The 8,522-nt window shown below is 36.7% G+C and overlaps 1 long non-coding RNA gene across 1 annotated transcript; it reads left to right on the top strand.

The window, feature by feature from the left end:
- The first annotated feature begins 4,376 nt into the window (after window positions 1-4,376).
- On the top strand, window positions 4,377-6,558 carry LOC121961534. The gene is made up of 2 exons (XR_006107051.1): window positions 4,377-4,600; window positions 5,885-6,558. It is a non-coding gene; the product is annotated as an uncharacterized LOC121961534 (long non-coding RNA).
- The last annotated feature ends 1,964 nt before the right edge of the window (window positions 6,559-8,522 follow it).

The raw sequence follows: 8,522 nt of genomic DNA, 5'->3' as shown, positions 1-8,522 counted from the left end.
GACATTGCTTTTTAGCTTTTAAATTTATTATTTATGTATTCATTTTTTGGTGCTTTAAGCACCACAAGCCGAGTGCCATCTAGTTCTATTATATTAAAGAGAAGGCAAACATCTCAACAGCCGACATCTCTAACACTTAACATCTCACACCAAAACTGATTGATAAACAGCCCTGCAGGTAAGAGAAAAGATATTTATTTTTGACTTGGGGGTGAACTGCACCTTAAAATCCTGCTATCTATGCCATTAAAGGTTTTGTGTTTCATGCGCTAACTGAAAAAAAGGGAGCACAGTCTTAATTTCACATGTGCACGTCCTCAGGACGTCTCTCCTCTCATTCGATTACATTCATCATGATGGACGTCATGTGCAGAGTGTGGACACTCATTGACTGGCTGAGGCAAATCAGAGTCATATGATTCAACACAAGGACAACAATTCCTGAGAAGAGAGTGCTCCTTGTGTGTGAATGACTACATCAGATGATCTGAATCTACAGAGGAGTTGTAACTGATTTGACATGACAAGACTTTGATACATCACAGAATTTCACTTTCTGCAGTGAAAGTGACATTTTGACAGCGTTAGTTTACTGTAATTGCTCAGGTCTTCTTGGGATGCTAAAAAAAAATGCTGTAGCCTAGACAGAAGTAGCAGCTGTATAGTTTTGCAGTATGTGGAGAAACAGTAACAATATTCCACCAATTTTACACATTAAGATCAATTTACTAACCACGGAAAGTACTACGCAGCCTGTAAAAACAGTTGTGTGATGTATTCTGTGGTGGTGGTGAGAGCTTTCTAAAGCCAGAGAAAGTAAAAAGACTGCCTGAGAAACAAACAAAAAACACCGGGGGCAAAAATTTGCAGTTGGTCCACTGCCACCTAACATCCCCTGTGAATGTGCATGTGCCCTGTCACATGCACATTCACCATTACGTGCAAAGCTCACTAAAGACTATGACTTCATTATATTCCCAAAGACCAACCACTACTCCAGTGTGTGTGGCTATTTGATTAAACACAATATATATATATCGACTAAATGTGCGCAAATTAAAATAGTAAACATTTACAATTACATTAACAACAACAACAACAACTCTTAAAGAGGAATGGCTTAACTCAATTTCACAAGCGGGATTAAATCCAAATTCCTGCTTCTGTATGGTGCATGCACAATTGTGCATACGAGCCAGGTTAACTCTGATTCTCTGCCTGAGACAACAGATTACTGAATTAACAAGAAAGAGAAGAAAGAGAAAACATTTCAGCCTAGCTCACTGTCACACTGTCTTGGCTTATTGGGACACTCGAATACAGCAAGTCATTGTTCAAAAATGACCTGTTTTCTGGGAAAAGCTCTATTATGATACTGTGTAATATTATAAGACTAAATACAATACTGAACTTCAGTAATGTAAGTCTTGACTCTGAAGCCTTGAGCCTGTTTTGAGCTCTTATCTGTCATACACTGACATCTAGTGGACGCATTGTTTTATTGCCCCAAACAGCATCATTATGTTCTGAGTAAGGGATTCTTTAAATGCAGTTTCTTATTATTCTGCACAAATGTACTGTAATTATCAACTCTATCCTTTCAGAGAGAAAATATGTTTCAAACCAGTGCATAGAAACTGTAAAACGCTCTAAGTGACTAATGTGCAGTGTTAATTACTTACTCATTCTGGCATATAAATCACCATAATGTGCTCATTTCTTCACTCTCAATGACCTCACAAGAGTTGTGTGGATGATTGATGACTTCCTGTGATTCGTAGTCTTGTGCTCTCTCTCTGTCCCATTGTTCGCCTGTTTTACTGCCTCTGCAAACCTGTCAGTGAACATATAGCTTGTACTAATAGCGTCTGATTAATTCTAATGAAATATACCTTTGTTTTTCCATGTGACTCGGCTATTTAAGGTCAAGGAAAGAAACACAAAAGGATTTAATGCCTGTGTGCAGATGAGTAATCTGAACTGTTGGCTGCTTGTCAACTTCTGGCAGTGAAAACTGCAGAGTAGTCCCAGACGCTCAAAGCTGATTACACAACTCCACAGGAAATCATAAGACTTGATTCTCTGTAAAGAAACCATACAGACCGAAGTATCAAGAAATCCACTGAGGCGAATATTTGGAAGAATCTGTGCACGGTTGTGTGAGTGAAATGTTGCAGCAGCTTTTTTGACTCATCTTACAGTAATGTCTTGAAAGTTTAGATCATGCCAAGTTTTGAGACAAAAAAAGATTGAAGTGGGCTGCTACTGCTTAGTCATACTCTGATTTTTAGGACTCAGCCCTTCATCCGTGTGGATATACTTCCAGTAAACCATGCTGGAGTTTCCTCAGAGACAGTGTCAAGCCTCCGAGGAAGTGAAATCATGACTATGATTTATATGAAAAAAATAGAACAGCTGTGCTCTGCTGGTTTTTCTGAATGTGGGAATTTTCCAGAGTAAATGTCTGGAATCTCCACTCTGCCTTGTGAGTATAGTGGAAATTCCTAGATTTTAAATATTTTTGTGATAAAATACAGTTTCTAACAAGTTTACACAATACAAATCCCGGGAACAGGTCTGAGCGAGCCCTTCAAGGTGTGTGTGTGTGTGTGTGTGTGTGTGTGATGGAAGTGGAATACAGATGAAGCGCCTCGCTTCATGCTCATTCACTCTTTGGCTGTGAGTCACTGAGAACATGCTCCAGCTGCATTACTCAACAGTTAATTTATTTTAAATGTCAACCTAACCTTTAAACAAGGGCCTCGCTGTCTTATAATCACATGCAAATCCGAGTGAAAACATCTATTTCATAAGAAATTTTCGTGCTTTAATCCACTTTAGTGGAACATATTAAAAAATATATTTTGTATTATGGTTTGTTACGTAATGTATATCATGAGATAGCCTACATGCCCCAAGGTTTTAATTGAAACCCAAGTAAAATATTTTGATTCCTTTCAAAAACACTGGAAGAAGGCAATAAGCAACAAAGGAAATTACTCCCAAATGAGCAAGATATTAGTAAAAAAAAAGACCCAAAAACTACTGAAAATAACAATTTTTAAAAAAAGAATAAAAAAAGAAAATGATCAGGAAAACCGCTTAAAAATATAATAATTCTGTAACATAATTTTACATATTTAATTATGGTAATTAGCTATAAATGTAGTTTTTTCCTGGCTTTTTTTCTTTTTTTCCCCTCAACAAATTGATCAATGCAACAGTTAACTGAATGCTGCGACAATGCTACACTGTAGTGAACAAATATGAGATGCTCACTTCCACTTCAGCCTACAGAAAAAGCACAAAATATCAACCATAAGTTGAAGCAATTTTCCTATTTTGCACAATGAAATAATATTACATACACTGAAAAGCATTGTGTTTTATGTCTCCATCGATGTCAATCTATGTACAACACTATGTCCATTTCACTACGCTTTTTTTATTACTAATATTATTTTTATCGTCTTTTATTGCATTTTTTCTTAGATTTTCTAAAACTTCTTTCACTTACTACTTTAACTGCTTTTTTAAACTAACCTTTTGTATACACATTTTGTTCTTGCCTTTTTGTTTGACTGTTCTAAACCTTCCTCTGTTTAATGTTTGTTGATTTTTATTTTTATTATTCCCTGAGTTCATACCTTTGCTTTGTTTGTCAAAGCACTTTGTAAACAACTGTTTTTAAAGGTGCTATGAAAATAAAGTTACTAATTTTATCATTATTACATTCAAGAATTCTTATATCATCATGTTTGTTGAAGTTTATTTTGTATTATTTACTGAGTTCATGCCTTTGCTTTGTTTGTCAAAGCACTTTGTAAACAACTGTTTTTAAAGGTGATATAAAAATAAAGTTCTCCTTCTTCTTCTTCTTCTTATTATTATTATTATTACATTAAAGAGTTGAAAGAATATTGCACCTGTGAATAATGGCACAAAGGATTGCTGTAGTGGAAATACTGCACCAAATATTGCAGTTAAGACTGTTAAGACATATCGCTTTTCAGCCAAATTTCTTGTTTTTATATTGGGATATGGAAAAAACATCCAATATCGTGCATCCCTAGTCCCAAAACCTATTATCCCACATTACCTGACTTGACTCTCAAACAGTACCCTGCTTGGGTTCATATCTTAAACATGAACTCCAACCTCAAACAAACAAGTGTCTCTTTCCCAGTAGTCTTCATCAATGACTCTACCCAAGTAAAAACCAAAAACAAACAAAAAAAAAAACACAAACTAAGAGCTTATGAGAGAAATGAAATTATGAAACCTCATTAAAGTGTGCAATGAGCGTAACAAAGTCAGGGGAAAGTCTCGAGCTCTCCAGGAAATCGCTCGCCGCGGCTGAAAAGCGTGATGTCACCGCTGCGCATTATAACGAAGCGGCGCAGCGGCGCAGACGGACGCAGACGGACGCAGACAGCAGCTCACTGCTCTCAGCGACGGTCCGGTGAAGACTGTCTCCGCGAATTAACAAGAAAATAATCATCATTGACGGTCAAATAACAGCGGGACTCTGCTGAGGCTGTTTGTTACACAGCAACGAGAGAGAGGAGGAAAGAAACGCCGCCGATCAGTCGAGCCTCTGGTAAGTTATTTTACAAAGTGACTTTAGTGGTTTAAAGGGCGAGTATTCTCGCTTTGTGGTGTTGTGTTTTGTCGTGTACAAAGCCATGTGCTCTATCGGGCGGCACTTCTGCATTTTAGTGTCGTTTGTGCAGAACTGTGGGGTTTAGTAGCTTTTATTTTGAAGGAGAAAGAAAATAGAGCTTCAGGGGTGAAAGCCAAATAAAGACGGGAAATGAAAATAATCGCGTGCATCACTTTGACATGCTTGAGTATTTTCTACTTTCCTCGAATCAATTTCGGCGTCAAAATAAATAAAAAAATAAAATAAAACCGGTTTTTTTTTGCTTATCTCTTACCTAAACTTGGTTCTTCCTGTTGGTGAAGTTTGATAATTATTACTTCCTTGCAGACAAGCTTTCTCCAAACACAAGTCCTTTCTACCTGATCCTCTGTGCCTAATCCTGCACCAAATGCAATGTGCACCGCAATAATTCATTTAACATGTATACTGTAGTTTGAGATTGGCCAAAAGTATTGTCCAAAAATGTATTTGTGCATGTAAGAACTCAGAAAATGTGCAAAAACATTTTTACTTGTGTTCCTCCCAGTAAAAATATATTCTTCTATCCATTAAAGGAACAGTGTGTAGAATTTAGTGGCCTCTGGTAGTGAGGATTTCAGATTGCTGCTAACTGAAACTTCTGCCGCTTCATTCAGTGTTCATTGTTTAGGAGGTTTTTAGCAAGAGTCGAATTATCTGCAGAGATCTCTTTCTCACCAAAACAAACAGACCAGGTAATTAAAAGCAGTTAATACGCTGAATAAAGCATTTTTACTTCACAAATTAGTGTTTTTGTTTAATGCTGTTTGGTATGTTAAAGAGACCGGCACCTGCTAATGTGTTCTCAACTTATTCCCTAATAACTTCAGATCCAGACTTTCAGGAGGTTTTTTGGTGTAAGCCGAATTATCCACAAAGGTCTTAACAGATCCAGTGATTTAAGTCGATAAAACCACTGAAAAAAGCAGTTTCTTGTTAAAGTTAAAGTTATTTCTGACGCTGCTCATTGCATGGACGAGTATTCGCTCCCTTTGTGGATGTAAATAACTCATTCTAACGCCATAAAAACACAACCATTCTAATACACTAAAGTAAACATACTTGATATTTTATATTTAATTTTTGCCAATATATCCCCTTATATCCTACAAACTAGCAAACATATCCAAAAATCAGCTTATATCTTTAAGAACAAATATTTAACTGTGACTAGTTTTTAAAACTGATCTTTTTCTTTCGCAGCCTCTCGTCCTGAACCACAGGAACCATGGTGCCTGCAGTCCTGAAACTGTATTTTATTGGAACGGCTCTGAGCATCCTCGCAGTCATTTACGGAATAGTAGACTCCTTTGGCGGTTTGATGTATGTCCAGGACCATCACTACATTTTGGACCTGAACCAGCAAACGCAGATCCCCTCGAGCGACCACAAGAGAGGATCAGCGGTGACTAAAAACATCGGCTCATGAGGGAAACATCTGGTTTACACAGAAATGGCAGCTGGATGAATGAACTGGCTACTGTGGGAACTAATCAACAGTGACTCTTTATCATCACTGGAAATAACAACAGTCCTGGTTCCATAGTTGAGCCTGGACGTCATTGTAATGTCTAACTTGCTGGACGTGTTCTGCACTGGACAGTTTGTTGACACTGATGCAGGATCCCACTGCGTGTGTTTGTGTTTGATCCACTTTAGATCATCTGCTGTCAAACACTGTAGCAGTTAGCAACTACACACCTGATGAGAAATGTAACAGCACTACTGAACTCTGATTTGCACTAAAAATGTTTTGTCTTTTTAATATGTATATTTTGATTTTTTTTCTTTTCTTTAAATAAAAGGAAGTTAAAGCCTAAAGTGTTGCAATGGGTACTACTAAGTATTCATACAGCAGCGTCTTCCAAGAAACAGAAGTCACACGGTGTTCGTTCACTGGAGAGTCAGGCTGACTCAAAAGGATCAGCTGTTGTGGAAAAATACAGAAACCATTTCAGAAGTAATTGAGCCTTGCATTATTGCTTAACCCTTTAAAACCTGAGCTAGCTGATTTGATTTCTTTATAAAAACATGGGGAGAAGGCAACAAGCAACTTAACAAGACATGGCCTAAAAAAAGAAAATTATCTGGAAAAATAGGCAAAAAAAAAATTACCTTAACAGGACTAAAAATACAAAAATATTTGTATTTATTTTATATATTTTATTTTTTTCTGCAACATATTTTTAAATAAAAAAAATATTATGAATATAGTTTTCTGGACATTTTCCCCTATTTTTGGATTTAAAAACAGAATCCTCCCCTCTTTTTAAAATGTTTTTTTGTGGTAATTTTCTTGTCACCTTTTACAAATTTCTTGCCAAGTTACTCATTGCCTTTTTCCTCCGTTTTTTTGAAAGAAATCACATCAATTTGCTAATGTTTCAACTGGTCAAATAGCTCGTAAAAGGCACCCAAACAAAGCAAAAGAAAATTGATGTTGAATCCAGTTTTCAAAAGGTAAAGTGCTGCCAAAGACTCAAATAAAACAAGTAAAACGTGGTCTTTTTGTCTGAATAGAATAAAGACATGATCCTTTCCACAAACTACTATATAGTTCAATGCATGGGTGCAAGAAATACAGCAGTGAAACTAGTCCGGTCATTCCAGTTTTATTTGTTTTGATGTAACCGATATCAACAATATAGCTCTTCAAAAAAAAAACAGAGAGCTTGCTCAAACTTCCAGTGTTTGGCAGTTGTTCAACAGGAGACCTGATTACAGTCTGGATGGTAGCTGCGCTCACTGACTACACTGTTTTAACAATGAATCACGAATACGATGAATACGGGTCAAAAGAATTCATGAACGCTTCGTACTGACATTTTTTTGAGATTTATTTACTCTCTGTTTCCTCAGACAATTCAAACACTGTGAAAACTACTACAAAAATAAATAGTTTTAAAAACACACAATCTCACTCTGGTGTTTATCATTAAGCAGCCCAATTAGCACAACAAGAAATGTGCTGAAATAAAACAAAATGACCAAAAAATGCTCCACCAATGTCCATGGCAGACACATCAACAACATCATACACAAATAAAGGAATAATTACCGTGTGCGCCTTTAGGACCACGCATAGAGTATTGTTACTCTGGAATTGTTTGTTTGTCGTCTGCAGCCATGTTGCTCTTACCCACAATGCTACTGACCTACGACCTCAGCACACGACATCACATTTCCCACAATGCACACTGGCACGGTGCTACTCTCTGCATAAAGACCTTAAATTTTAAGCCAAAACATTGTTTGTAACAAACTTTTTTTTCAAACACATCAATAAAACTGTCTCTGAGACAGTTACACTGGTCCATGCGAAAGGGATTGCTCAAAAAGATGAAGACACGCAATTATTTGATATCTGGCCATGCAACTGATTCGCCACAAAAGACGTTGCCTTTTTACATTTCTGCAAACCAGTCATATGTTACATTTGTATGTTAGTATAACAGATATGTTGAAACTTTATGTAAGTACTACGTCATGGTTAGAGAATGTTTTGGCTTAAAATATCTGGTTTGGTGGCGCTATCCTGGCAGGAAGGCAGCGATGTCGTAGTAAAAAAACTTTTTATTGGCATTATTTTTAGCAGGAAATGAAGTGATGTTCTGTAAAAAAAACAACAAAAAAAAAAACACAACTGCTTTTCATTGTCATTATCACATAGCATCCATGATCCCCTCCATCTCTCACTGACAAATTCAGCTTATATATTCTATCACTTTAGAAACGTTCATATGATATTTATATAACGTCCAAATGTAACGCAATCATGGTTTGCAAAAATGTGCTTTGGCATTTGGCATTGGGCTCTGTTGTGCAATTTATCCACTTTTAG

This window comes from Plectropomus leopardus, chromosome 22 (genome assembly GCF_008729295.1).
Source record: "Plectropomus leopardus isolate mb chromosome 22, YSFRI_Pleo_2.0, whole genome shotgun sequence".
Taxonomy (NCBI): domain Eukaryota; kingdom Metazoa; phylum Chordata; class Actinopteri; order Perciformes; family Serranidae; genus Plectropomus; species Plectropomus leopardus.
The sequence above is the reverse complement of the archived record's forward strand: the minus strand, read 5'-3'. Positions and strand labels throughout refer to the sequence as shown.